Source organism: Protopterus annectens, chromosome 15.part0, assembly GCF_019279795.1.
Source record: "Protopterus annectens isolate FY-2018-M chromosome 15.part0, PAN1.0, whole genome shotgun sequence".
In the NCBI taxonomy this organism is placed as follows: Eukaryota; Metazoa; Chordata; order Ceratodontiformes; family Protopteridae; genus Protopterus; species Protopterus annectens.
In genome coordinates this window covers 636,769,543-636,796,573 of record NC_056749.1, presented here as the reverse complement: position 1 = coordinate 636,796,573, position 27,031 = coordinate 636,769,543, and the positions used below count along the sequence as shown (strand labels likewise).

General features: G+C 39.6%; 1 protein-coding gene across 3 annotated transcripts in view; it reads right to left on the bottom strand.

Annotated features, from left to right (window-relative positions):
• LOC122789967 (kelch-like protein 13) overlaps positions 1-27,031 on the bottom strand; it is a 419,724-nt gene that overhangs the window by 35,923 nt on the left and 356,770 nt on the right. The gene's annotated exons all lie outside the window — the stretch shown is intronic.

Here is a 27,031-nt window from a genome sequence, read left to right as displayed (position 1 = left end):
CCTGCAAAAAAACTTAGTCTGCATAGACCTGGCTTTTTCTTCCATCTTTTTTAGAACATCTTCTGCTTTGGTGCCAAACGAACTGTCTTTATTCAAAGGGGTAGCAACACAACGGCCAGCAATATTTGTTCCAAAAAGGCTTTATTGAGCTGTAAAAATCACAACAGGATATAAAAATATCCCAGGCTCCAAACCGGTTTTGGTATGACCTTCTTCAGTGGAGCACACAAAATAGAAAAAGTAGGGAACACCAACAGAGCACCTAACACTATTTATAGTGTACGCAAGTCATGCAATATCCAATCAATAGATTGTTTATATAGTGATCTACTAAGACCTTACCTACCAACTTAACATATGAATACATAATAATGTATTCAAAATTCAAATTAAGCAAAAATGTAAATTTATGTGACAAATAACTAAATATATATATTATATATACTTAAATTTACATATTCAGTCTAAATGTGTACAACAAAAATTACATCCACATTTGTATAATAATGATACTGTCAACCATATAGTATAGGACTATGTGCTTATCGATAAACAGTCATCAGTGCAACACAACTCACATATTTGGGCTTAAATTCTATCTTTACACAACCAGAGTCCTACTAAATTGCATGTAATCATAAATGGTCATTAATACCTGGGGGAAATAAAGCCCCAAGATGTATGATCCAATATTTCTCTTTGTGTCTAAGTATATTTTCCCACCCCTGTTGATGACTTCTGTCACCCACTATTCGATCGATTATGGTAAACATAAACTTGGCAGTAGGATGTTTGACTGTATGTTGACAAAGGGCATTTGTGATTTTCTTATTTCTAATATTGCTTCTATGTTCCCCTATCCTAATCCTCAGTGACCGGGAAGTATTCCCCACATAAAAAGAAGAACATTGGCAGGTCGCAAGATAGATGACCCAACTCGTGGAGCAGTTACCAAAAATCCTTAAATCATATACCTTACTGGTATTGGCACTATTAAACTGTTTGGTTTTATTTACCTGACTACATGACATGCAATGCCCACAAGGGACAGTGCCCACTAATTCTGTACCAGTCATGGTTAATTGTCTGTATCTGGCCCCTCCACTTCCGTGATGTTTCTAGTGTGAAAAGATTGAACCTAGAGTTTTGCCCCTTCTATAAGAGAATTGGCAACGTGTGCCCAAATGTTGTCTAAGAGTGTCATTAGCCAACAAGATATTCCAATTCCTTTCCATGATTCAACTGATAATCTGATTGTTTCTGCCATATGTGGTGACAAATCTCAAAACACCATCACCTTTCTTTTTCTGATGATCCTGGTATTCAAGAAGCTGTCTCCTAGTATAGTTGTCAGAGCAATATTTAGCAGATCTGATGTCAAATTCTGCATAACCTCTATCAAGGAACCTATTCGTGAGATCTGAACTGGCCACCTCATAGTCTTCAACAGTGGAATTGATCCGTTTGACCCGACGAAACTGTGATTTAGGGATGTTCCGGACAGTGTGGCGGGGATGCATACTGGAAGCTCATAGCAACGTATTGTATTCTGGATATTTTCTATATATTTTTGTGCCTAAGGTGTTATCAGGCTTTCTATAAACATTCACATCTAAAAATTCAACAGATGTGAGGTTGCTATTAACTGTAAATTCAATGCCCCAAATATTGCTGTTGAGATAATCAACAAATTCCTTAAGGTATTCACTATCTGCCTGCCACACCATCCAACAATCATCAAGATATCTTCGCCAAATATCCATTTCCATGATATAAATGTGAGATGTATCATATATTAAATATTCTTCCAAGTAGGCCATGAAAAGGTCTGCATATATTGGAGCAAAAGATGCTCCCATTGCCGTGCCTTGTAGTTGCCAGTAACATTCTCCTTGGAAGTAAAATATGTTTTTATTAAGAACATGCTCACACATACAGATCAAAAGAGTATTGAAACCAGGTGGATATAGATTAGTTTTTTCAAGCCAAAATTGAAGTGCTTGAAGTCCTGCCCAATGCGGAATACTGGTGTATAATGATTTTACATCCAGTGTACAGAGTAACCAGTAACCAAATCATTATACACCAGTATTCCGCATTGGGCAGGACTTCAAGCACTATTTTGGCTTGAAAAAACTAATCCATATCCACCTGGTTTCAATACTCTTTTGATCTGTATGTGTGAGCATGTTCTTAATAAAAACATATTTTACTTCCAAGGAGAATGTTACTGGCAACTACAAGGCACGGCAATGGGAGCATCTTTTGCTCCAATATATGCAGACCTTTTCATGGCCTACTTGGAAGAATATTTAATATATGATGCATCTCACAACATTTATATAGTGGAAATGGATATTTGGCGAAGATATCTTGATGATTGTTGGATGGTGTGGCGGGCAGATAGTGAATACCTTAAGGAATTTGTTGATTATCTCAACAGCAATATTTGGGGCATTGAATTTACAGTTAATAGCAACCTCACATCTATTGAATTTTTAGATGTGAATGTTTATAGAAAGCCTGATAACACCTTAGGCACAAAAATATATAGAAAATATCCAGAATACAATACGTTGCTACATGCTTCCAGTATGCATCCCCGCCACACTGTCCGGAACATCCCTAAATCACAGTTTCGTCGGGTCAAACGGATCAATTCCACTGTTGAAGACTATGAGGTGGCCAGTTCAGATCTCACGAATAGGTTCCTTGATAGAGGTTATGCTGAATTTGACATCAGATCTGCTAAATATTGCTCTGACAACTATACCAGGAGACAGCTTCTTGAATACCAGGATCATCAGAAAAAGAAAGGTGATGGTGTTTTGAGATTTGTCACCACATATGGCAGAAACAATCAGATTATCAGAGGAATCATGGAAAGGAATTGGAATATCTTGTTGGCTAATGACACTCAGACAACATTTGGGCACACGTTGCCAATTCTCTTATAGAAGAGGCAAAACTCTAGGTTCAATCTTTTCACACTATAAACATCACGGAAGTGGAGGGGCCAGATACAGACAATTAACAATGACTGGTACAGAATTAGTGGGCACTGTCCCTTGTGGGCATTGCATGTCATGTAGTCAGGTAAATAAAACCAAACAGTTTAGTAGTGCCAATACCAGTAAGGTATATGATTTAAGGATTTTTGGTAACTGCTCCACGAGTTGGGTCATCTATCTTGCGACTTGCCAATGTTCTTCTTTTTATGTGGGGAAAACTTCCCGGTCACTGAGGATTAGGATAAGGGAACATAGAAGCAATATTAGAAATAAGAAAAATCACAAATGCCCTTTATCAACATACAGTCAAACATCCTACTGCCAAGTTTATGTTTACCATAATCGATCGAATAGTGGGTGACAGAAGTCATCAACAGGGGTGGGAAAATATACTTACACACAAAGAGAAATATTGGATCATACATCTTGGGGCTTTATTTCCCCCAGGTATTAATGACCATTTATGATTACATGCAATTTAGTAGGACTCTGGTTGTGTAAAGACAGAATTTGTTAAGCCCAAATATGTGAGTTGTGTTGCACTGATGACTGTTTATCGATAAGCACATAGTCCTATACTATATGGTTGACAGTATCATTATTGTACAAATGTGGATGTAATTTTTGTTGTACACATTTAGACTGAATATGTAAATTTAACTATATATAATATATATATTTAGTTATTTGTCACATAAATTTACATTTTTGCTTAATTTGAATTTTGAATACATTATTATGTATTCATATGTTAAGTTGGTAGGTAAGCTCTTAGTAGACCACTATATAAACAATCTATTGATTGGATATTGCATGACTTGCGTACACTATAAATAAATAGTGTTAGGTGCTCTGTTGGTGTTCCCTACTTTTTCTATTTTGTGTGCTCCACTGAAGAAGGTCATACCGAAACCGGTTTGGAGCCTGGGATATTTTTATATCCTGTTGTGATTTTTACAGCTCAATAAAACCTTTTTGGAACAAATATTGCTGGCCGTTGTGTTGCTTCGTAGTTTGGTTGGCCGTGCATAGCTTTGCGTGAGAGGTTTGGTGTTTATTTTATTCAAAGGGGTGTCTAGTAATTTTGATTTGACCTGGTCTGGCAAGGTCTGTTCCTTGAGCCAAGCATGCCTTCTCAGTACAGAATCAGTGTCTGCTGCCCTGCAAGATGCTTCTGGGGTGTAAAACCCACATTGCAAGGTATGCTTGCTGACCTGGCTTGCAGAATGAATAAGCTCTTGTAATTCTTGATTTTCTGCACAGTCTGTAAAGGTAGATCATTTTTGCTTAATAAGTTCCATAATATGCTGTTGGTATTTCAGCATGTGAAACTGGCAATTCAATGCTCTAATGTCTATAGTTGCAGAGGTGTATACTTTTTTACCCCATCTGTCTAAAGCTCAGGAATCCCTGTCCGAAGGGCCCTTGGGAAATGACCTCTGGGTCAGCAGAAGGATTTTTGAAAAGAAATTTGTGAGAGTCAGGAACTCTGTAGTACCTGTCTGGTTTCCTTGGAGCAGGGGGTAAAATATCAGGAGTCAGACTGGATTCCATAAAGACATCACCCAGAACAGGAGGTATAGCCAAGGGTCTATGTTGTGGCAAATCTAAAAATTCTCTATCTCTTTTTGGATTGAGGATAATCCTGGCATTCCCAGTGGAAATGCTCTCAAAGTATGAAGGGTTTCACCAAAAGAAAAATCCTCTGGAGGAGAAGCAGAGGGAATGGATTCCTCTTCATCTGAATCCTCATAAGCAGATAAAGGCATGTCTTCATATTCAGAAACGTCAGAGTCGTCGGACTCTTGGTCAGTTAAAGCTGCTGGGGACAAGTCCCTTTTTCTCTTAGCAGGGGAAGGCTGGCTTCACCTAATCAGCATGATCAGGTCTTCTGCCATTTTAAGCATTTGAGATTGTGGCAAGGAAGCAGGTGCTTGAGATTGGGTCGGTTTGTGTTGAGTATCTGCAATCCGAAGAACTTCCTCAGAAGCCAGTGCCTGCTCACCGGTTCCAAATCCATCCAAGGTAGAGACATCTGCAGGTTCTGTAGTCACGAGTCTCGTGGCATACCGGACTCTGAACAGGTCTCAGTAGCGGCATGCAAATCCATCGAAGTGGGCATTAGGGACTGCAAAAGTGCCTCAGAGTACCGCTGAACTGGCGATTAACTTAACGGAAGTGTCAGCAGTTTTGGACCTGTGCGGTCTGTCTTTATCCTTATGTTTTTTTCGCATGATAGGATGGCTTACTGAAGCCATTTCGGAATACATAGATAGAGAGCGAAAGTATTTAGCGACAAAAAGGGCCTGACAATGAATAGTTTGGGCGTTGGTCATAGCACAAAACCGACAGCGAGGAACGTCATGGTCTGGGCCTAAACAGGTGACGCAGTAAGAATGAAAATCTCGGTGTGGTATATTTTTTTCACAGGTGAGACAATTGTTAACTTTCTGACATCGGTTAGAGCAAGAAAAAAAGGATCCCCAATGGAGTACTTGGCTTTAGAAGACTTCAGGATGATTCAATTCAGAAATGAAAACTCAGGTAGCGGCCAACCGGCACTCGTGCGAACTGCTTCTGCTTTGGGCTCCTCGGCAAGAAAGACTGATGTAATGGTGTCGGCTGTTTTTTATACCCCTGACATTCTGACGTCAGTTCTGGAGAGACAGCAACCGACACAGAAATATTAAGTGTCTGGTATAACCCAAGTGTGATGACTGCAACAGTGAAACACTAAGAACATTCTAAATTTATGTCATTTAACATCTTCAATCCTCAGTAATTTGTATGAAAACCACACACTAAGAACAGACTAAGCATGAGGCAAAAATCTAGACAGTTGGGAGGGATTGCAAGATGAATGTAAATGTAAAGAACAGGCTTGTACATCCTGACAACACTCGCCAACTGCTTTACAGCTTTGAAAGCCAGCAAAACACTTCGCATTTTTTCTCTCTTTTTTTCACTGTAACTAGTAGTACATGGAACAGATAAATCTCCATGTACTACAAAGAATTACGTTTAGAACTCCAATCATAATTCTAAATTGCGTGTTCTTTATATGGATGCCAAGATTCACCTCTCTAGCTTCACGCGGGGTGAATTTCTTGGCATCCATGTCTCACACACAAAAAACAGGTTATGATCATTGACTCAATCTTTTATGTAGTGAATGAAGCATGGTGACAACGCTCAGATATGTAGACAAAGACAAATAAGCATTTTTATGGTACAAGCCGGATCTTAATTGTTAAGCACTCTTTGCTTCACTTAAGATCAGGTATCATACTAGGCAGTCAAATCTGTTACCTAGTACTGACCAGCAAACCACAGCAACAGAATTAAAAACATATCTTTTGGTAATGGTGTGCTACTGACTTTCTGACACTGCTCACAATGTTTTACAACTTTGAAGGCTAGCAAAACACTTGGCAATCTTTTTAAGTAGTAGTACATGGTGCAGATAAAGCTCCATGCACAACAAAGAATAATGAACAGGTGCTTGATTATAACCTATTATGTGTTCTCGATCTGGAGGATGAAATTAATCTCTCAAGCTTTGCTCTTGAGGTGAACTTCTTGGCATCCATGTCTCCAACACACAACCCGGTTATGATCGTTGACCCGATCATAATCATTTACATCTCGTACCTTGCACCCTCTTATTGGTAGCTTTTTCCAGCAGTGTAATGTGACTGTCACAATAGGAGGAATATGTCAGTTTCATGCTGGTATCATATGAAACCAATGCAGAAACAATCAGATTCAGTCCAGTCAGTGAACTGAACCTTTACTAGTATGTCACAAAGAAATTGCTTTTGACAGGTTGATTAGACAGTGAACTAGCACAACTAAATTCCTTAACACAAGTAATACTCCTCTCCTGGAGATGTACCATTAAGGTCACCATCCAACCTTTGAGACAATATTATAGCAGTTAAGCTCTGTGTACCATCCAGAAATCCGTGGGCACTGAAAGATGTTAGAGCAGGCTACTTAAAAGTGTACTACTGCTGTTTAACATGAATGTATTTCACATCTAAGAGATGCAGACTCCAACTGTCCACTTCAAAAGTATCCTGAAGGTGGTACATTTTTAAAATAAATCATGCATGTGCCAGTAACTCCACCTGGAAGAAAGTTAGAACCACCGCATGTAATACTTGCCTTACATGTCATAACAATAAGAAATGCACTTAAGACACTTTTGTCAGTGTTTTTCTCCACTTATAAATCCTACTTTAGTTTGTCAAAAAGAATGAATACGCTTTATTAAATCAAAGATGGTCCAGCTTCACAGTTGTACAGTTTAAAGATTTGGGAAGTAAAATGGAAACTGCACTTCCTAGCTTTAAGGTCTCTTCCAAGACCATCTTGCGTATTAAACAAGGATTAGTTGCTCTTAAAGAAACACTATTTTCATGAAGGGCACACCAAGGCCTCTATAGTTCAAAACTTCTTGCGGACATCCCCACTACAACAAAAAAAGTTTTCCAGGGAAGGGAATTACTATATGAACTGGATCAAATGGGTATACAGTCATCTTTTCAAGTATAAAAGTTAAATCGCACAAGAGTCAAATGGTACCTTAACATGTCTGAATACAAGTTTTATTTCCAGATAGTATCTGACTATGCCAGGGACACATTTTCAGAAGAGACCAGAGGAGAAAAGCAATAACATAGCAAGTAACATACATGATAGAAGAAAATACATTTTCAATGAGCACAGACAATATATCATCAATGAGCCTACAAAATATACAAAGATAAGTTTCATACATGATTAGAGAATATAAGAAGATAATAAATGCCTTTTTTTGTAGCAAGTATTGGTAAGATATCACGAGAGAGCAACAATGGTGAAGTGTAAGAAAGGGACACGTAATGTTAGTATGAGGGTCGGTCAGGTGAGAGGGGTTATCCTGGGTGAGTGTAGGAGTATAGCCTGTGATTAGTAAGATGTTCTATGTTGGAGTAATTTGAATTTGCGACTGCTGGGGTAATTAAGCATTTGCTGGAGACGCAGGTTCCAAGATTTGGCTATTTTATTTGAATAGAGACCACCACCACAGTAGTTTTCAGACTTTTTTACTTTTAGTGGTTTGATGATCTTAGGGACCTTGGGTTAGTATTAGTTTCAACTAAATTGGAGAGAGCAGGGCAGTGATCAGTTTTGTGGATATGTGCTAAGGTAAGTTGGCTGAGAGTTACAAGGTTGGGAAGTTCAAGCCAACTAAGTTGACGAAGTACAGGACTGTGGTGGTATTTGTGGGGCTGGTTAATGGCATACTTGGCTATTTTGCTATAGCAGCTCTCAAGGTTGTTAAAGTCAGCCATATGCAGGTTGAAGATTTGTTAGCAATAAAGGAGGGTGGAAAGAAGGGATCTGGCTGTAGAAAATCTGGCATACTTTAGAAAGGGTTTGGCTCTATACAATGAGCCACGTTTAATGTGTACTTTTTTTTTTTTTTTTTTTTTTTTTTTTTTTAACTGTGATTGCTATACGTTTGTTGAATTTTAGGCATTCGTCTATTGTTACCCCAAGGAGGTTAGTTTGACTGACAGGTTCGATACTTGCACCATTGGAGGAGTAGATAGACAGGTTTGATTATTTTTAGTTCTGCTGCTGCAGAAGACCATAAGCTTAGTTGTATTGGGGTTGAGAATGAGTTGATGGTTGGATAGGTACTTTTCTATTTCTTGGAGAGATTCTTCTGTTTTTGCTTGTAGTTCTTGGAGTGATGGGGCAGAGCTGATAAGAAAGGCATCACTGGCATATTGAATGATAGTGGCTAGTGTGGTGGATGAATTAAGTTCATTAGTAAATATGATAAAGTGCAGGCGTCCAAGGATAAAGCCTTGAGGTACTCCCATAGAGATGGGAAGGGGAGGCAGCTTGTTTTCCTATCTAATGGACTGCTGCCTGTTGGAAAGATGACTGTAAAACCAAGTTTCTTTCTGGTAGAACAAAATTAACTGAAGCAGGACAATAATATGCAAACTGCTAAGGCTAAGACATGAATCTCAAATGAGGACAGGCAAAGTCTTAGACCAACAACGAATAGAAGCTTTGGCAGCATATGCCAGCAGTCACTGAGCCATGACTGGAGGTCAGCCCATTAAGCCCATATGTTGCACTTGCAACTATACTTGGTCAACAGTGTATTTATATGTAATGTAAAGGGTGCTATTACAAACTACACCTGACAGCCAAGAGGATTATAGGTTATGATACAATAAAACACCACTAATGGTTACTTTTATGATGGCCTCAAGTACCATGCTCTGGACTTATGAGGAAATAAACAGGTTGATCTGAATTTGCCTCACCAAAGGAACAAATGCTATAACTGGTCACTGGAGGGCTGTGGGCTGGTAGTTAACAGGGGCTATTAAAATAGGTACTTAAATCTTTGTCTCATTTTCTTCCAGTAACGTGTTTCATATTATGGGTTCAGCACCCCGGTACCTGCCCATACCAGGTCTACAGCTTGTGTCTTTCTTTCTCCCCTGGACTTAAACTGGCATGTCGGAGCAAGTTGACGAGCTAAGAATCCAGGGGCTCGTCACATCTGTGCATTCGTCCGGGGGAGGGGAGACATCTTTTTGGTTTATGACCTACCAGCTTTCCCCTTCCTTTTGTGGACCCAATGGTATGGCTGACAGTGGGCATGCAATGGAGAGAGCAGCGTGTCTGCCCACCTCCACAGCAGCTCAGCCATGTCTCTGTCCTTAATCCCTCTAGGACACACCTACCAGTGTAACATAATAGGACTCATCACAGCAAATGCCCATTGAGCTTGCCCACAGACCCCAGGGTGCTAATGCCCATCCCTCCCTGTCACTCAGTCACTCAAGCAGCTAATCGAACTAGGGCCATAGTCAAGGCTTTACCCCCTCTATGTCACCAGAGTGGCTACTAAAAGCTTAATACTGAGTTTTATTAACCTAGCTAGCAACAGGGATCATTGTGATAACACAGTCAAGGTCAACTGGATGCCTACAACTGGAAAAATCTTTTCTTAAATTCTCCAACATTTAAACTGCTAAACAGTGGTTACTTCCTTACTCTTGCTAATAAACTAAAAAATAAACCACTACAAGCACTATCACACAATGAATAACCAAGGCAGTTTATAGCGACAGGAAGGGATAAAAAAATCACATAAGCAAGCGGGAATACAGATGCATTATGGACTACGCTTAATTTAAAAATAAATAACACCTAAATGAAAGTTACATCTAAATGAAAAGTGTAAAACTTTTCAAGACTAGCACTTTAACTTGCATATAGCTTAGTGAATCGCTGACAGGCTTTACCCTTGTACTGATAATCTGAATGGATTAACCTGACAGGATCTGTGTACAAAACCACTTACAATGGTACACAGACTACATATCTATTAACCTACTACTACAGAGCTTACTTCCTACACGTATGACTAGGGTGTAGTTTACAGATTTTTAAGGTCATACTGCAAAGTGGGAAGGGATAGGTCTTTCCTTGCTTATTCTAGTACTACTTGACTAGTATAATGTGTATGCATTAACAAGTGACATGGATGTAAGGCCTTTAAGAATGTTTTCAATGCCCACCAATCTGCTTACATTTTTTTTACATTAATGTGTTGTGACCTTAATGGAGCTTCCACCTACCCTGAACTAAAACGTTTGGCAATGAGTTACCCATGCACAGTTAACAGTCTGCAATGGTAAGCGGTAGAATTGGCATCCACTGCATTGGATTGTGAAACCCTAACCACCAGATTATGTCCGGAAAGACTGACTTCTTTATGGCTAAATGTGGTTACTTAACAGTCAAGTCTGGGCTGATAGGTTTCTGAGGGATCACATCTTCAGACAAAGGCAAGCAACAGGTAATGTACTTGCACAAGAAAACATGTACCCCAATCACAAAATTCACTCATGAAGAAATTAAATCTGCATGAACATCTGCAGTAATTCCACACATTCTGTTTTTTTTATTAAGTCAGAAATCATCCATATTTAACTGAATTACTGTGCCTAAAACCACAAACTCAAAATGCATTACCCATTTCGACCATTACAACTAGCTGCCAGAGGCACTAGTCAGCTCAGATGAAGTTTCCCAGGCTCAAACTCCTTCCCCAGCTCCCACAATTCTCTGCATTTCCTCTCCTCTCCAAATCTCAACGGTGCTCCATAAATGGTAACAAGTACCAATCCCTACACAATAAAATAAAAATCTAGTCTTGCTATATCGGCCCCTTTAGGCTTTCACCAACATGGAAATGGAAGGTAGGTGGATGGGTTTAAGGTGTCAGACATGGATCATGAAAATGTACCATTATATAAGTATACAACATTCATCCCTTACATGTCCCTAGGCCACCTACTTCAAGCACTAGGCTCGAGTCCCACGCTCTTCCTCTTGGATGACATCATGAAAAACAACCCCACGACTACTGATCTAGGCCTGAAAATTGCATCCGTTTTAGTGAACTACAAAAGCACATGTTGCAACTGCACAAATGATATCCACTGAGACATCCTTTAAAAATAATCAAGAGGAAACACCACTCTAGAAGAATGTGCTTGACTGTTACACTCCTAATAACAAAACAATGCATTCAGAAAGCCATCTAGACAAAGTGACTTTAGATACTTACTGTCCCAGTTTATGAGGTCCACAAGGCGAACAGATTTTTTCGAATATCTTTAGTGTTAACGAGATAGAAGGGCAATCGCCCATGTCTAAGAATTGTAATAAATACTATTCTCCTGAAAAAAGGTGAATTAATAAACTGATTTACCTTGTTTTTTTTGGCTACCTTTAAGAGGCCATCCCATAAGATACCACCATTGTGAAAGACTGGATATGGAGGATTTGAATTCTAAGTGTGCAACTCTGAAACCGTTCTTACAGAAGTAATGAACAAAGGTTGCCATGTTAACGACTAATTCTGCCTTACGAACTGTTTTGAAGGGAGGCAGTGCTAGTACTGTTAACAAAGTTGAAATTCCAAGGAAGCATGAGTCCGTTCATAGTGGGTTTTAACAAAAAAAAATCTTTCATAAAGGCTCTACGTACATTCAAAGACAAGTGAATATACTCTTTGGAAAAATAGAAACTTACGCCAAATATACTTAAAATCATGAATTACTTGATCCTGAGTTAAAAAAAAGTGCGCGACAAGTACTCCAATGCCACTTTGGCTGGAATGGAAAATGGGATCCAGCAAACAAGAGACCCTTTACCACTTGCTTCATGTTAAACAAGTTACAGACTTCAGGTAGAAGTTAGTATTTGAACCACCCCTTGGCAGGTAAACAGGGTCCTTGGCCATCAATGGAGTTGTAAGAAATCACATGGGTAACTGAAGGGAGTGTACGTCTGGATTAGGCTTGCTGGAGAGTTGTGTCAGGAGATTCCATAAGGGTTTCAGTAGAGAAGCACCAAAATATGACACCAAGGCAAGAGGAACCCAAACTTGCCGAAGTAGAACATTGTGATTTAGAAAGTGTGTGTCGATCCTGATTTAAGAAGTCACTGCATTTTCCTCATGTAATCTTGCTAGAGGAATTATGGGAATAGTTGAAGTCATGCAACCCAAAATCTTGAGATACTCCCTTGCTGTAGTCATTGTTTGTAGAAACTGGCTGGGATAAAAAGTTGTCTTTTCTGGAAGAAGATAACCTATCAGATCTGTCTAAAAGGTTAACCCATAAATGTGATGAGAAAAGGAAAGAGGACTTCTGCAGATTGATGTGAAAACCTAAACAGAATGCTGACAAATATCAGATAGTAATGACAATTTTGAAGACCACCTGTAAAATCAAAGCAACTGTCTAAATATGGAAGAATGTGAATGTCTTTGTCTGCAAAAAGCAGTTATTAGTTTTAAACACTTTGTGAATGCCCTTGGAGCTACTGAAAGAGAAAAGGTAAGGAGAACTGGAAACACAAAACCTTATTGTGTCTGAGGTTTCCATGAATGGTTATGTAGGGTATATTTTAGGTCCAGAGTCACCAAGAAATGTACATGAGAAATAAGGGTAAACAGATTGTTGGGTGGGCTTTTTGAATTCTGGGACTCGACTGTAAAAGTTTAAAAAAGACCTGTCCAGTACATGTCTCCAAGTTCCCCCTTTGAGCATTAGAAAAATTCCTGAACGTCCTTCTTTGAGTTTTGGACATGTTCGACAACTCCTTAAGACAACATGAGAAATGATGGTAGGGAAGAGATGGATTTGATTTTCTGGATGTGCAGGAACCCCTAGGTTTGAAAAGAGAAGTTCCACTGCCATTTTATCAGTTCTGGAAAATTTTCAGCAAGAGAGTCTGTTGTGATCACATTTCAGTGAGGAAGACGGAAATACTGCTTGCAAGTTTTAAAGGATGGCCAGGCTGTGGAGGGGAAGGGTCTGAAAGTGAAAGATGGGCGGTTTTCTTGAACTGCACTTGATGAAATACCAAAATAGAACTTCCCTGACCAGTAGAGTGTTCAAAATCTGTGCTTTGACATTCTCAGGCATATTTTGAGATTTATTTAAAATGTGCATATCTATGCATAACTGACTCTGGTACAGCTGCTCAGATTACTGTATCCACAGCATCATATGAACATTTTAAAGAATGCTTAGTAACCAGAGTTACAGAACACAGCATAATGAATAGGGAGAATTTAGCATGCCTGATAACAGCAAATTCACAAAGTACCCTGTTCATGTCAGCAAAAAAATGTTTGCAGATATTTTGTCATGCATGTCTGATAGTTGACTGTACTTTCTATACCTTGCTTTTGGACCAACTTTCATCACAAACCTCTCAAAAGCTCTTACATCCTTATCAGAAGGCACAGGATTATCAGGAGTCAGACGTTTAGAACCCTAAGCCTAGGCTAAGCAAATCAGAGACGGATCAGTCACAAAATGAAGTTATGTATCTGTTGTACTTCATAATACTTTTCAAGGTTCTCAAATGAAGTTATGGATCTGTTGTACTTCATAATACTTGTCAAGGTTCTCAAGTGCAAGGAGCCGACTATCTGGCAAAGTACAACCTGCGATAAGGCATCCTCCAGAGCATCTATTACAGAAAGGATGGCCAAAGGCTTATGGGGTCTTCACCTGGAAAAGACAGTAGATTCTTTCTGGGGTTCAGAAATCTTTTTCTTTCAAATGAAAGAGTTCCTTCATTATACCAGAAGAATCTGAAAATGACATTTCTTTTAATGGAGAATCTGAAACTCTAAAGAGTCAGGGAAGACACCTGGGGAGGCACAATCCAGACCAATCTCTGATGTCAGACTGGAAGTCACTATCAGGAGAGGAGACTTTTTTTTTGTAGTCTGCCCCCGATTCTTCACATCTAAAAAGAAAGAACGAACTTAAAAAGACCTTCATCAAAGAAACACCATTCCTATTTAGACTCTTAAAAATGGAGTTGGAGGATAAACATGCCATGTTTTTTTAACTTTGATTTTTAGGAGTGTCCAAAGCCAAATGAAGATTTGCATCAGATGTACAGAGTTCAAAATAGGAACCTGGTACTTCCTCACTAGCAGATGAGAGATGCTGACTGACATCACCATAAGTGGCTCTCCTTTCCTGATGACCGGTGTATGTCGAAGCCCTAAAGGATGCTCTAGCACTTTAATAGCATCGCTTGGATTAGCACCACATGGCTTAGAAGGAAGAGGTGGACTGCTAATGATTTGGAAATGGCCACAGTGTTACCTGTCAAGGACCACAGGGTGATTGAGAAGTTGCTTCAAGCACCTCAGTCTTCCTTTTGAGTCACGTGGGACTGAGAATCACTGAACTACAAGCACTGAAGTCTAGAGCTGATGAGGGTCTTAAGCTTTTGGTTCCATGATAAATGTTAAGGGAGATGAGTCTACTTCTAATAGTTATTGACATAAAAAAACAAGTACTACATGACATTGTGCAACTCCCCTAAGTAAAATAACTTAAGTTGTGTTGAAATCTTTGCAACAAATTTGTCTTCGACACACTTTCCTTTTCTCCCAGATATAAGCAACAGAAAGTAACTCAGAAAAAATAAATTGAAAGGAATCTTCACAAAGGGGTACTTACCTGTCCAAAAGATCGTACGAAACCAACACTGAAGATGCAGCAGACACAGTGTCTGAAGTCAACAGCTAGAAAGTTCTGAATTTTGGCACCTGTACTTGTGATTTTATACCACCACACCTGAAGCTTCCTTGGGCATATGGTAAGTAGGGTAGGCACCCAAATGTTTTTGTACATTGGTCTGATGTTTGGTCCATGCCAGGATATATGTCCCATATAGTTATATGCTACTGCAACAATGATGAACATACTGCTATATTTAGTGTTGGTCAGGGAAAATGATCACACAAAGACCTGCCCCAAATGGCAAAAACTGACACTGCCATTAAAAGACATTAAGACCACTTGTGCTGCCTCAGCAGGTAGCAGCTGAGGCTGCTTGCTAGAGAACAGGCCTATCCAGGAATGTGGGTTACTACCGGACAGCAGTTGGACAGCAGGAGACTGTCACCAAAGAGTGACCTTCTTAAAGACCCATCACCACAGAAAGTACATACATTTCCTATCTGGTAACAGGTCCGTCACTCAGAACCTCTAGGAAAGAGTGCCTAGCTAATCCTCATGTGAGCCACCATCATGGGAACACAGCAGTCTCACAGACCTGGAAGGCTGAACTGTGGAGGTAGGAGCTTACCAGATCTGTTTAAGTGGATCTCTGTTACTGTAGTACAGACTACTGGGAGCTTTACTGTACAGAGCCTGACTGCCAGAGATTAACACCCTTCCCACTCCTGGCTGGATAGGTAGGCACTCAGTCTTGTGGGATATCAGCAAACCCCCAAGAAAAAGCAGGCATTTGGTCATGCCATCTATAATTATTTCCTGCCAAAAATCCTGAAGAAAAGCCTACCCAGACCGTGCCAAGGTACTGGCTAAAAAGCAAAAACATATATTGCATGCCCCAATGGAGAAGGAAAAGTCTTGAGAACACGGACTGTCCTAGTCTAGCAAGGCCTGAAGCCATGTGAGGGGAAAAAGTACTTGGCTGTAGTGGCTTGGGTCCCCTTCATATTATAATACACTTTCCAATATTTTGAATTTAAACTCATGGCCTAGATTTTCCTATATATACTTAGAGCATTCATATACATACTTAGAGCATTTGTTGTCTTTCTTTTTAATTTCATATAAATGTTCATAAATCCTATCTTTCAGTTAACGCTCAGTCTTTCATAGACAGAATTCGGGGAATGTTTTGCAAACTGCTGCATACAACACCTGTGCTATCACAATTAAATTTCTCTTGTGCGTTAAAACTTTTTGCATTAATAAAACTTCCATGTTTTTATAAATTTACAATAATTACAATGCCCACATTTAGTCATCCTTGGGTCCCTACTGAGTATGTTTGCTTTTGCTTTCTCAAAAATGTTTTTCATATTAGTACCCTTCCTATATACGATCAGTGGTTTGTTCCCATTTTTCTTACCAAAATATCTTCATTATATTCCAGTTTTTTAGTATCCACACTATAATTTCACTGTCTATGGTGAAAGTAGTAGTAAAAGCATTTCTATACATAAGGACTAATGAGTTACATGCCGCTTCATCATAACCTCCTCATGGGTTTTATTATTGAAGATAGGGACAGAGTGGCTAGTGCCCCTTTTCTAAATGACAAAGCATTAAGACATTCAACATTATTTCTAGGTACCCTCTCTTACAAAACATTTCTTTCAGTATACGGCATTCATCCATGAGGTGTGTTTCCAGTGTAGTCATACGAGCTGCATGTACAAACTGACTCTTTACTACAGTTCTTTTCTGTGTGTCATAGGATGAGCGGTAGTGAAATGTAAGAAAGCATTAGAATAAGTTGGCTTTCTAAAAATTTGTGAGATGTTTGGTTTGTCTTTCTCCAGCCATATATTAAATCAAGCTATTCTATCACCCTTTATTTCATGCGTGAATTTCAAGAAGTCAGTCCTCAATGTATTCCAGGAATGGTATCTTTCTCTACTACTGTTACTGTATTCCAGGAAAGGTACCTTTCTCTACTATCTTCCCAGATCAAAAAGATATCATCCAGGAACTTTGTATAAAAACTCCAGGAGCCTGTGTGTTCATTAGTGAGCAAAAAATGATGTTCCCACTGAGTCATTAGTATATTAGCAAACAGTGAACCACAAGTGGATTAATGCACAAAGTTTTAACGTACAAGAGAAATTTAATTGTGCTAGCACAGGTGTTGTGCATGCAGCAGTATATGCCAAACATGCCCTGGACTCTAAATAGGAAATACTGAGCATAAACTGAAAGATAGGATTTGTGAATATTTATAATGAAATTAAAAAAAAAACACAAACAAATGCTCTAAGCATATACAGGAAAATCTAGGAAATGAGTTTAAACTCAAAATATTGGAAAAAGCATAATGTAATATGTCAAAGAAACCATAGTCAAAAACCTTTCCACAGCAAACTTCAAACTACTTGCATCCGAAGTGGAAAGCTTCACTATTCCCTTGCAGAAGGATAATGATATCCAGGATGCGGAATCCTACACCAAAGCACTCTATATGCATCTTCAGGATTGCATGGACCGTGCTATCCCAAATAAAACCAAGACTCCTTCCTCAAGCAAGAAGAAACCAGTCTGGTGGACTCCGGCCATAGGCAAACTTTACAATAAAAGGAGGAGACTTATACAAAAAAAGGCCAAATCTCAAGTAGAAAAATCATCCCTGATCAGCATTAGTAAGAAATTGAAGGCCCTCATCAAGTCAACTAAAGCTAATTTTGAAAAGAAAGTTGCCAAGGATGCCAAGAATAACCATAAGGCCTTCTATGACTACATCAAAAACCTAAATGGCAACGCTCGGGTCTGTTCTGAGCTAGTACAAAATGGAACAAAATACACTGACCCTTCTGACATTGCCAACATCTTGGCCGACAGGTTCAGTGCAAATCCCCCCCCCCCCCCCCCCCACCACCTACATGGTCTATTACCATTCCAGAGGACTGTGCAAGTCCAATTATTACTGATATGTTGGTTAACAAGGCTCTGTATAAAGCTAAAAACACTGCCTCCATGGGACCAGATGGTGTCCCAGGCTGTCTCATACGCGAGCTCCAAAAGGAATTAACCCCGCATCTTAATACCCTGTTCAGTCTCAGCCTCTCCACAGGATATGTGCCCATAGAATGGCGCACGGCAACAGTGGTCCCGCTACACAAGGGTGGGGCCACAACTGACCCTGGGAACTACCGACCAATAAGCCTGACAAGTCTGATCTCTGTAAGGCTATGGAGCAAATCATTATGGAACTCATAAATGGAGAGATTGGGAACCTCCAGTTGCTGGACCCCACACAGTTCGGCTTCGTCAAGGGCAGATCATGCCTCCTGAACCTGGTGGATTTCTTTGAGACAGTTACTCAGCCTATAGATAAGGGAAAGGAGGTACACACGGCTTACCTTGACCTTGCTAAAGCATTTGACACCATTTCCCATTTCAGGTATTATTGATAAGCTCACCAGCCTGGGCATAAACCCTTAAGTCAGAAGATGGATTGCAAACTGGCTCTCAGACAGATCCCATAAATTAAGTGTAGCGGGATCTATGTCCAAATCCAGACCAGTAATGAGTTGTGTGCCTTAGGGCTCTGTCCTGGGGCCCCTCCTGTTTGGCATATACTTCTCAGAAGTACAGGCAAGCACGGAAGGGCTGTGACTGACTAAGTTTGCAGACGACTGCAAACTGGGTGCTATAATAGAGTCTCCGGCCGGCATGGAGATCCTCCAGAAAGGCCTAAATGAGACTAATGCATGGTGTCAAAGCCATGGTCTCAAGCTAAATGCAAAAAAATGCGTAGTAATCCCCTTTGGAAAAAACAGAGTACCCACAAACTACAACATAGGAGGTAACCCCTGAAATCTGAAGAAGAAATAAGGGATCTAGGGACCAAAGTAGATAGTCAGCTTTCCTTTGATAACCATGTTGCCAAAATGGTTAGAAAATCCTTCTATGTGACCCATCTGATCATAAAAGGGTTCGCATCAAGATCTAAGGATGTAATGGTGCCCCTCTACTCTTCCCTCATCAGACCCATTATTGAGTACATGCACCAATTGGAATGTACCAGGCTTGACATCTCCAGCAGCTGGAGAGACCACAGAGGTACCTAACCAAGAGGATTACTGGCCTCAAACAGCTGCCCTATGCAGCACGATTGAAAAAGCTAAGACTGATCTCTGTTGCATACCACTTTCGCAGAGGCGATCTCTGTCTAACGTAGAGAGCCATGTCCAACCCAGAATTGCTGAACATGCTCCATCTTAGCAAAACCAAATCTACTCGAGCTACATGCTCTAGGGATATAAACCTCAACACAACAATGAATAGAACATGCTGGAGGGATAGATTCTCTTCGCAGAGACTTCCCTTACTATGGAACAGGGTCCCGATCTACACAAGACAGAGCCCCTCACTATCACTCTTCAAAAGGAACCTGAATGAGTGGATGGGTAACAAAGTTCATACCGGGGATCACACCAACAGCACTACTAGATAGGGGCTAAGAGTACTAGCTGCTAGTACAAGGGTCTAGGGAACTACTAATGGGGCTGTGAATACCGCACAACATGGCTGGGCTAATATATGCCTTCAGGCAGATAGCCCAGTACCAACCTATGAATCTGTAAGAGGGGCACCCTAGCCACTACAGCTAGAAAAGAGAGAACTGCACTGGCAACTATACCTAAATGCAGTAAGCTGGCCAGGAATGAATGAATACACTTCAAAAGCTCGTTTATTAAAACTAAAACGTGATCAAGATAAACTATGTGTTGTTTTGATGAATGAAATACAAGGACAATATATTTTTAAGTGCCTTTTGTGGTTTAATACATATGTTTACAGAATTTTTCCTGTCTCTTAAGTACTGTGAAGTATTTCATGCGACAAAGGTGGAATGGCTCCTAAAATCTTTGAAACTTTTGAATCTTTACACAGATGCTGGTCAGTTGTGTGATTGAATGGCTGTATTTAAGGAGGAACTTTTAAATTTTGTACTATCTAATTAAGTCTTTATCTTAAGATGAAAGAACTCATCTCGTAAATAAGTTTGCAGCAGCACCAGAGTTGTTCACACCATTCTGTTCTTCCTACACAACTCTACTACGTTCTTCATATTGATCACTTTTGAAATAACAGTTTACTGGGGCAATTCCCACAGCTCACAATGTATGGGAGGTGTTTGTGTTACTTGGCATAGACAGTTAATAGGCCTCCAAAATTGCTGTAGAAAACCCAGCCCTCACTATGGAGGTAATGTCCAACCTGTAAAATTACAAAAAAATGAAGACTGAGAACTAGGTAGCTTGCCTTCATGATGGTATGGGTAGTCGCCTCTCTTCGGAAAACCACAGCAGCAGCTGTGCCCCCCCCCCCCCAATTTCTCCAAATCTTTTGGGTTTCTAATACCATGATGGGAATGGACCCCATTCCGAAGTCAAAGTATGATTAAAGTTCATGAAATTAGTATTGTTTCAATCTTTGATGTCAGCCAGAAGTGCTCTTCGCAGCACCCGCATTACGCCCAGCAATTTCTCCTTCCACAATTTGTATGGAGTTACATGTATCGGTAACGTATCTAAATATGATTGTAGATACTTTTTTTTTATAAAAGGCCTGTCGCTCCCTCCACTATTGGAACTGTTTGGGTATCCTCCTTCCACACTGCTCTCGTTTCTGCCTGCAAATTCTGATATTTAATGGTTCTCTCTCTCTCTCTCTGTATGCAAGACACTGTAGTCACTGGGTGTAGGGATTTCAATGATCACTGCTACTTTTGTTTTCTTTTCATGGATCACTATATCTGGTTTTCTCGCATCTGTCTTTTGAACTGTTGGTAATGGGTGATCCCATGTGATGTAGACCATCATTTTCTATGATGCTTTGCGGCTCATGTTTCCAGAGTTTTTTCAGCTACTTCAGTATTACAATGTTTGCACAATCTCCAGTGCAACAGTCTTGCCACATTATTATGCCTGTCAGTAAATAGTCCTTCTGCCATTAGCATGTCATAGCCAGCAAGAAGGTGTGCAAGGGTTTCCAATTCTGTTTTACAAAACCTACATTTGTCAGTTTCTCCCACATGTTCAATGGACTTTGTAAACCAACGTGTAAGTAGTCCACTATCTTGGGCTGCCAATATTAACTTTTCATCTTTTGGTTTGAATTCGCCTCTCCTTAATCATTCCTGCATTCGATCGTGAATAATATGAGGTTCTTATAGAAGTTTTCTATACTTGCGACTGTATTTAGGCATTTTCCATATTTCTTGGGTTCTCGTCTGATCCATCACTTTATATTCTCGCTCTTGTTTTTCTGGTTCTTTTTGCACATTCAGTTGCTGCCTGATTTTTATCTACTTCTGGTCCAATTTCCATTCCGGCTTGATGCCGATACACTTCTGCTAGACTAAGAAGGGAAGTCACCTTAGATTTGTTCTCCTCATGTTTCAAAACTTTCACTATGTTAAGCAGACAGCTTAATGGCTTAAGGGCAAGGCACAAAAGTGCAGCAGTGAAAGACTCGCACTGTAATATCCCCCTTTGGATTTTTATCCTTGGAATAATAATTTGTCCTTTATCATGGCTTAACGGACGGCACAGTGGTAACGTTGTCGCCTCACAGCAAGAGGTTTTCCGGTTTGATTCTTGGCTGGGGTGCCTTCTGTGTGGAGTCTGCATGTCCTCCCTGCGTTAATGTGGGTTTCCTCAGGGTGCTCCGGTTTCCTCCCACGTTACAAAGACATACACATCTGGAGCATTTCTCCCCGGGCCTCTGCTGAAAATTGGCTTCGTTCCAAGTCTAACTTTCCTGGTTAACAAAATGTTAAATAAATTAAATACATAAATACATTAACTGCAAAGTGGTTTGCCACTGTTTCATGGTTACTGTGATGTAGTTTCAGTGTAGGGAGTATCTTACATATTTCTAAGCACTCTTATCCATGAATGTGGGATACTGTCAAATGCTTTTTTGTAGTCTACCGGGTCCCTATTAAATGAATGAAAGTCACAAATCCCAAACGCTGACATAAGCAAAAATGTTGCAACTCAGTTGCTTTTTTTTTCATCGCAGTACTTTGCCCTATCTTCACTGTATTGCAATCTCAGAGTTGGAATATATATTTAGCTGGGGTGTAGGGGGGGGGGGGGACAGCTTCCCACAATAACCTCGGGAGTTGTAACTTTCGTTCATTTAATATGGACCCAGTCTATTCATGCCATACTTAGATTCTTCCTCTTTTTACAGTTCTCCACTATGACCATTTAAAAACAAATGATCCTTTGTTCCATATGACTTATTACCCTTTTGATCTATTGTCATAATTGAGTTTTCTTCTAAATGACTATAAACTCTGTTGGCAACAATTCCAATTTACAGTTTATATGTCATCGGAAGGCAGGTTATTGTCTATCATTTTTAGAGTAGCTTGGATTTCCACTGAAATAGGAGTATTGTTTTTCCTGTTAACTAGGTTGGTGTCTGTTCAGGGTGTGCATATAAATAGTTCTTACTCATGGCTTAAATCTTCGTGCAAAGATGTTAACACTTTTAGCCAGAAGTTAGGTACTGCATCTGGGCCAGAGTTTTCCAATTAGAGGCTTTTCCTAACTTTGTTTCAGTCTCTCTGGCTGTTACTTCATCCCATTTCATATCCTGTACATTTGAAATTCGTATTCATTCTTTTACTTCTAACCATTTAGCATTTTTATGTTCTACAGGATCTTCATAAATGTTTCTCCACAATGCATCTATTTTGTCCTTTTTTGGTGGTCTTGCAATTCCCTTTTACCTTGTTTCCCAATTCTCTATAAAACTTTTTTGGGTCATCAATAAATTGCTTATTTTGTACTTTTCCTTTACATTTACCTGTGTATCTTCTAAGATTTTCTGTTTGTGCTAACATTTTTAGTTTATTTACGATAGTGCATGATAAATCCTGATCAGTTATAATACTGCGCCATTGCTTTTATCATGTCTATCTTTCCAGGTATTTCTGTTGACCTGCTCCCTCGTCTATACTCTTGTAACAGTGACACTTGTCTTAACTGCTTTATAGTTTTCTCTACTTAATACCTCCATAACAGCATTCTATTTCTCCCAGTCTTTTTCCTGGGTTCCTATCAGCATTTTGAATGTTGAAAATGCTGAATTTAATTAAATCGAACTGAAATGTTTGAAATCTCAGAGAAGCAAACTGACGGAACATTGATTTCTTTCCCAGGGAAAGAAATTGGTGGGCCGTCATCGGAGTTTGCTACTTCCTCCACTGTGGTGCGGTCTCAGAGTTGGAATATTTAAGTAGGGGGTGTGGGGGGCACATCCCCCCCACATTGGGGGTTGTGGTGGACAAAACGCCCCACTTCTGTCCGCGTTTAAATTATTGAAAATGTTTTTTTTTTTTTTTTTTGCACGGAACACAGATTTCTTTCCCTGGGAAAGAAAAGTACAGTTGTGTACACTTACCACAAATGTAGATGTTAGAGTGTATTCACTGTTGCAGTCATCACACTTGGGTTATCTGCTTCTAGTAGCCCTCAGTCGGCCTGATTATCAAAGTCTTGGGTCCTGCGTCAGATACTATCTCATCTTCTTTAATGGCAAGTAGTCAGGGGTATAAAGCATGCAGCCGACGCCATCACATCAGTTTTTCTTGCCCCAGATGTGAGGTGCCCCCCTTAATGGGAAGCAATTATATATATATTTACATATATATATATATATATATATATATATATATTTGATATACCTCCAACAGAAAAGCAAATACACCAAAAAGCTTTTAAGTACAGTAAAGGAAAATAGAGGTCTGAAGAAGTTCTTTGTGAATGAAAGTGCTTACCGTTTTTTTGCTTTAATAAATATTGAGTGTTTTATTGTCATTCGAACTGCGTATTGGATTTATTATAATGAGAATAGAGGTATAGCCAGAAGTCAGGGGGCTGGAGGGAGGGTAACCAGGATTGCAACAGTGAATGCACTCTAACATCTACATTTATGGTAAGTGTACACAACTGTACTATGTTCTTCGTATTTCACTGTTGTAGTCATCACATTTGGGTAGATTCCCAAAGCTAAGGATGGGAGGAGGAATTTAGACAGCATTAGGACCAGCTAGAAGGCCCTGCAAGACTGTAGTGGCAAAGCCATCTTTGGATTTAGAGAAAATTGGCAAATGGTAATGCTTGGTGAATGTATGTACAGAACTCCAGGTAGCAGCTTCTAGGATGTCTCTGGTAGGGACACCTCTAAGAAAGGCTGTAGATGTAGATGTAGATGTAGCCCTGGCTGAATGAGGTTTAATTCCCTGTGGGTTAGGTTTTCCATGGTGCTTACAGCAGAAATGAATGCAGTGGCCTATCCATTTAGAAATGGTTTGCTTTGAAATAGCCTTCCCCTCTGCCCCTGCAGCAAATGCCACCAGCAGTTGTTCAGATTTCCTTAGAGGTTTAGTCCTGTCCAAGTAAAATCTAAGTTGTCTGTACACATCTAAGGAGTGCAGTATCCGTTCCCTTTGTTCTGTGGATTAGAAAAGAAGGTTGGCAAATGAATGGACTGATTAAGAGCCACACTGGATACCACCTTGGGCATGAAAGAGGAACTGGTCCTGAGGGAAACTCTGTCCGCATGAGAGATGATGAAAGGCTCCATTGCCACAAGGGCCTGTAATTCAGATACCCTTCTTGCTGAAGTGATTGCTAAAGGAAAAGCCGTTTTCCAAGAAAGGAATTTTAACTCTGCAGTTGCAGGTGGCTCAAAAGGAGGAACATTGAGTTTTCCCAATACAAAATTAAGGTCCCAGGCTGGAGTTGGGGCTCTCCTGGGTGGTTTTAAGTGTTTGGCCCCTCTGAGGAACTGCTTGAGTAGTGGGTGAGAAAGGAGGGGTGGTTCTGTGTTGTAATGAGCTGAAATCTCAGTTAAGTATTGAAGAATCTGAGGTAAATTGGGCGCTGCTGTGGCACTCCCTTGAGTTTGGTTCCAGGCACAGAATCTTCCATTTTTCAGCATAAGATTTTCTAGTACTAGGCTTCCTTGCCTCCAAAATGACATCCAACACTTGTTTACTGAGGGATGGTAATGGAGAGATTAGGTAGCCAGGCTGCCAGGTTCAGGGTTTGAAGCTGGGGGTGCAGAATCTGGCTCTCCTGCTGAGACAAGCACAAAAAGACTTCAAATTGACACAAACTACTATAAAAGTAGAAACGAGCAAACTCCAGGTAAACAACACAACACGGTTTATTAAATCCGTTAAATTCGTCAGCGCTTTCGTCAGAGAAAGTGCTCCAACTTCATCAGACTACACCACAAACAGTAACACTTCATTTTATACTAATAAAAGTCAATTAAAACCAATCACAACTTGTAAATTGATCCTGATCACAACAAATACCTTCAAGTTAAATACTTAACTGCACCAAGTCATTATGTGACAAAGTTAATCATAAGTAAAATATGCAGCCAACAGATCTTAAAATGAAAATTATTTATACTATAGGTAAAAGATATGTCAGTATAAATTTAAAATTTAAGATTTAAAAATTATTTATACATGCATACATTAGTAAAACCAGATTAAAAAATATGTATGCATATGAGTGTATATATTAATACCAACTCGAGAGACAACCATTAACTTGCACTAAAAAAATGAGACAAATATATGTATAACAAACACTGAAAAGGGAGATGAGATACTAGAAACATCATAATAAAACCGAGAATAAATATAAATATAAAGAGAAAGCTGAAGTCATTTAGCTACCGCATCGTATATAGAACGTATTTAAATGAATATATAAACCATGACCATAGCATGAGGTCTACAATTTCATATTCTAAGTAAATCCTTAACCTTTAAAATCACAATAGAAAATACAATTAGCCTTAGGGTACATTCCACTTATTGGAAACATCTATCTTGCAAGTGCCTTCAGTTTAAGACGGCATTTAATTGATAAACATTCATTGAGGCTTGGTAGTATATGGGCTGAGGTGCGAACCTGCCACATCAGTTCGCATTCCTCAAGTTTGAGATCCCATGGCCCTCCCCTAATATTCTGTACAACCTGTTGAACAAAAAAAATTTATGAGTGGGATGCTCAATAACATGTTTGGCGAGAGCATTTGTGATGACATTTTTACTAATGCAGTATTGGCGTTCATATATTCTTTGTTTTATCTTTCTCTCTGTTTTGCCAATATAATAGGCTTTGCACTCTTCACAAAATGCTCCATATACCACCCCCTGAGTATTACAATTAAACTTCCCATCAATTATATAGATCTTATCCCTAATTTTAATTTTGTTGGTTATTTTAATGTATTTACATTGGGGACATCTACTGCACTTATGGTCTCTAATGTTTCTAGTGCACCTTTAAGAACATTGTTTGATGAACACAGTGCAGCTAACACTGAAAATAATTCCAGACGGTCTCTTGATGAGCAGGGGGCAATCAACCAGCACAGGGGGTGTACTCTCCATGGCTGCTTACCTAAGGGATGCTTCCTTTTTCCACAATGCTAATGATTCCGGTCTTTCTTCTGAGCCCAATGGTACGATTAGCTCCATTCTTGCTCAGCTCAATGAGTTTGATCAGAAATTGTATAAATGCTGTAAACTCCAATTGGAAGTCTCTTATTTGCATGAATGTATTGCTAAAAAGATAATTCCCAAGGGTTTACGGCAACGGCGATATCCTGCTGGACTTATTAAAACTCAGTGTTCCATTGCGAGTTAATTGCACTATTTGATTAGCAAGGGTTTGATTTTCTTAACATTCTCATAAAGCATTATATAATGCAAATTGATTCATTCAGGAATGAGTTAGAGGTGTTGGAACATACCATTACTAGGGACACTGACTTTGGGAGGTATAGATACGAGCATGGAAGGATTTTTACAAGTATTGAGGCTAGCCTTGC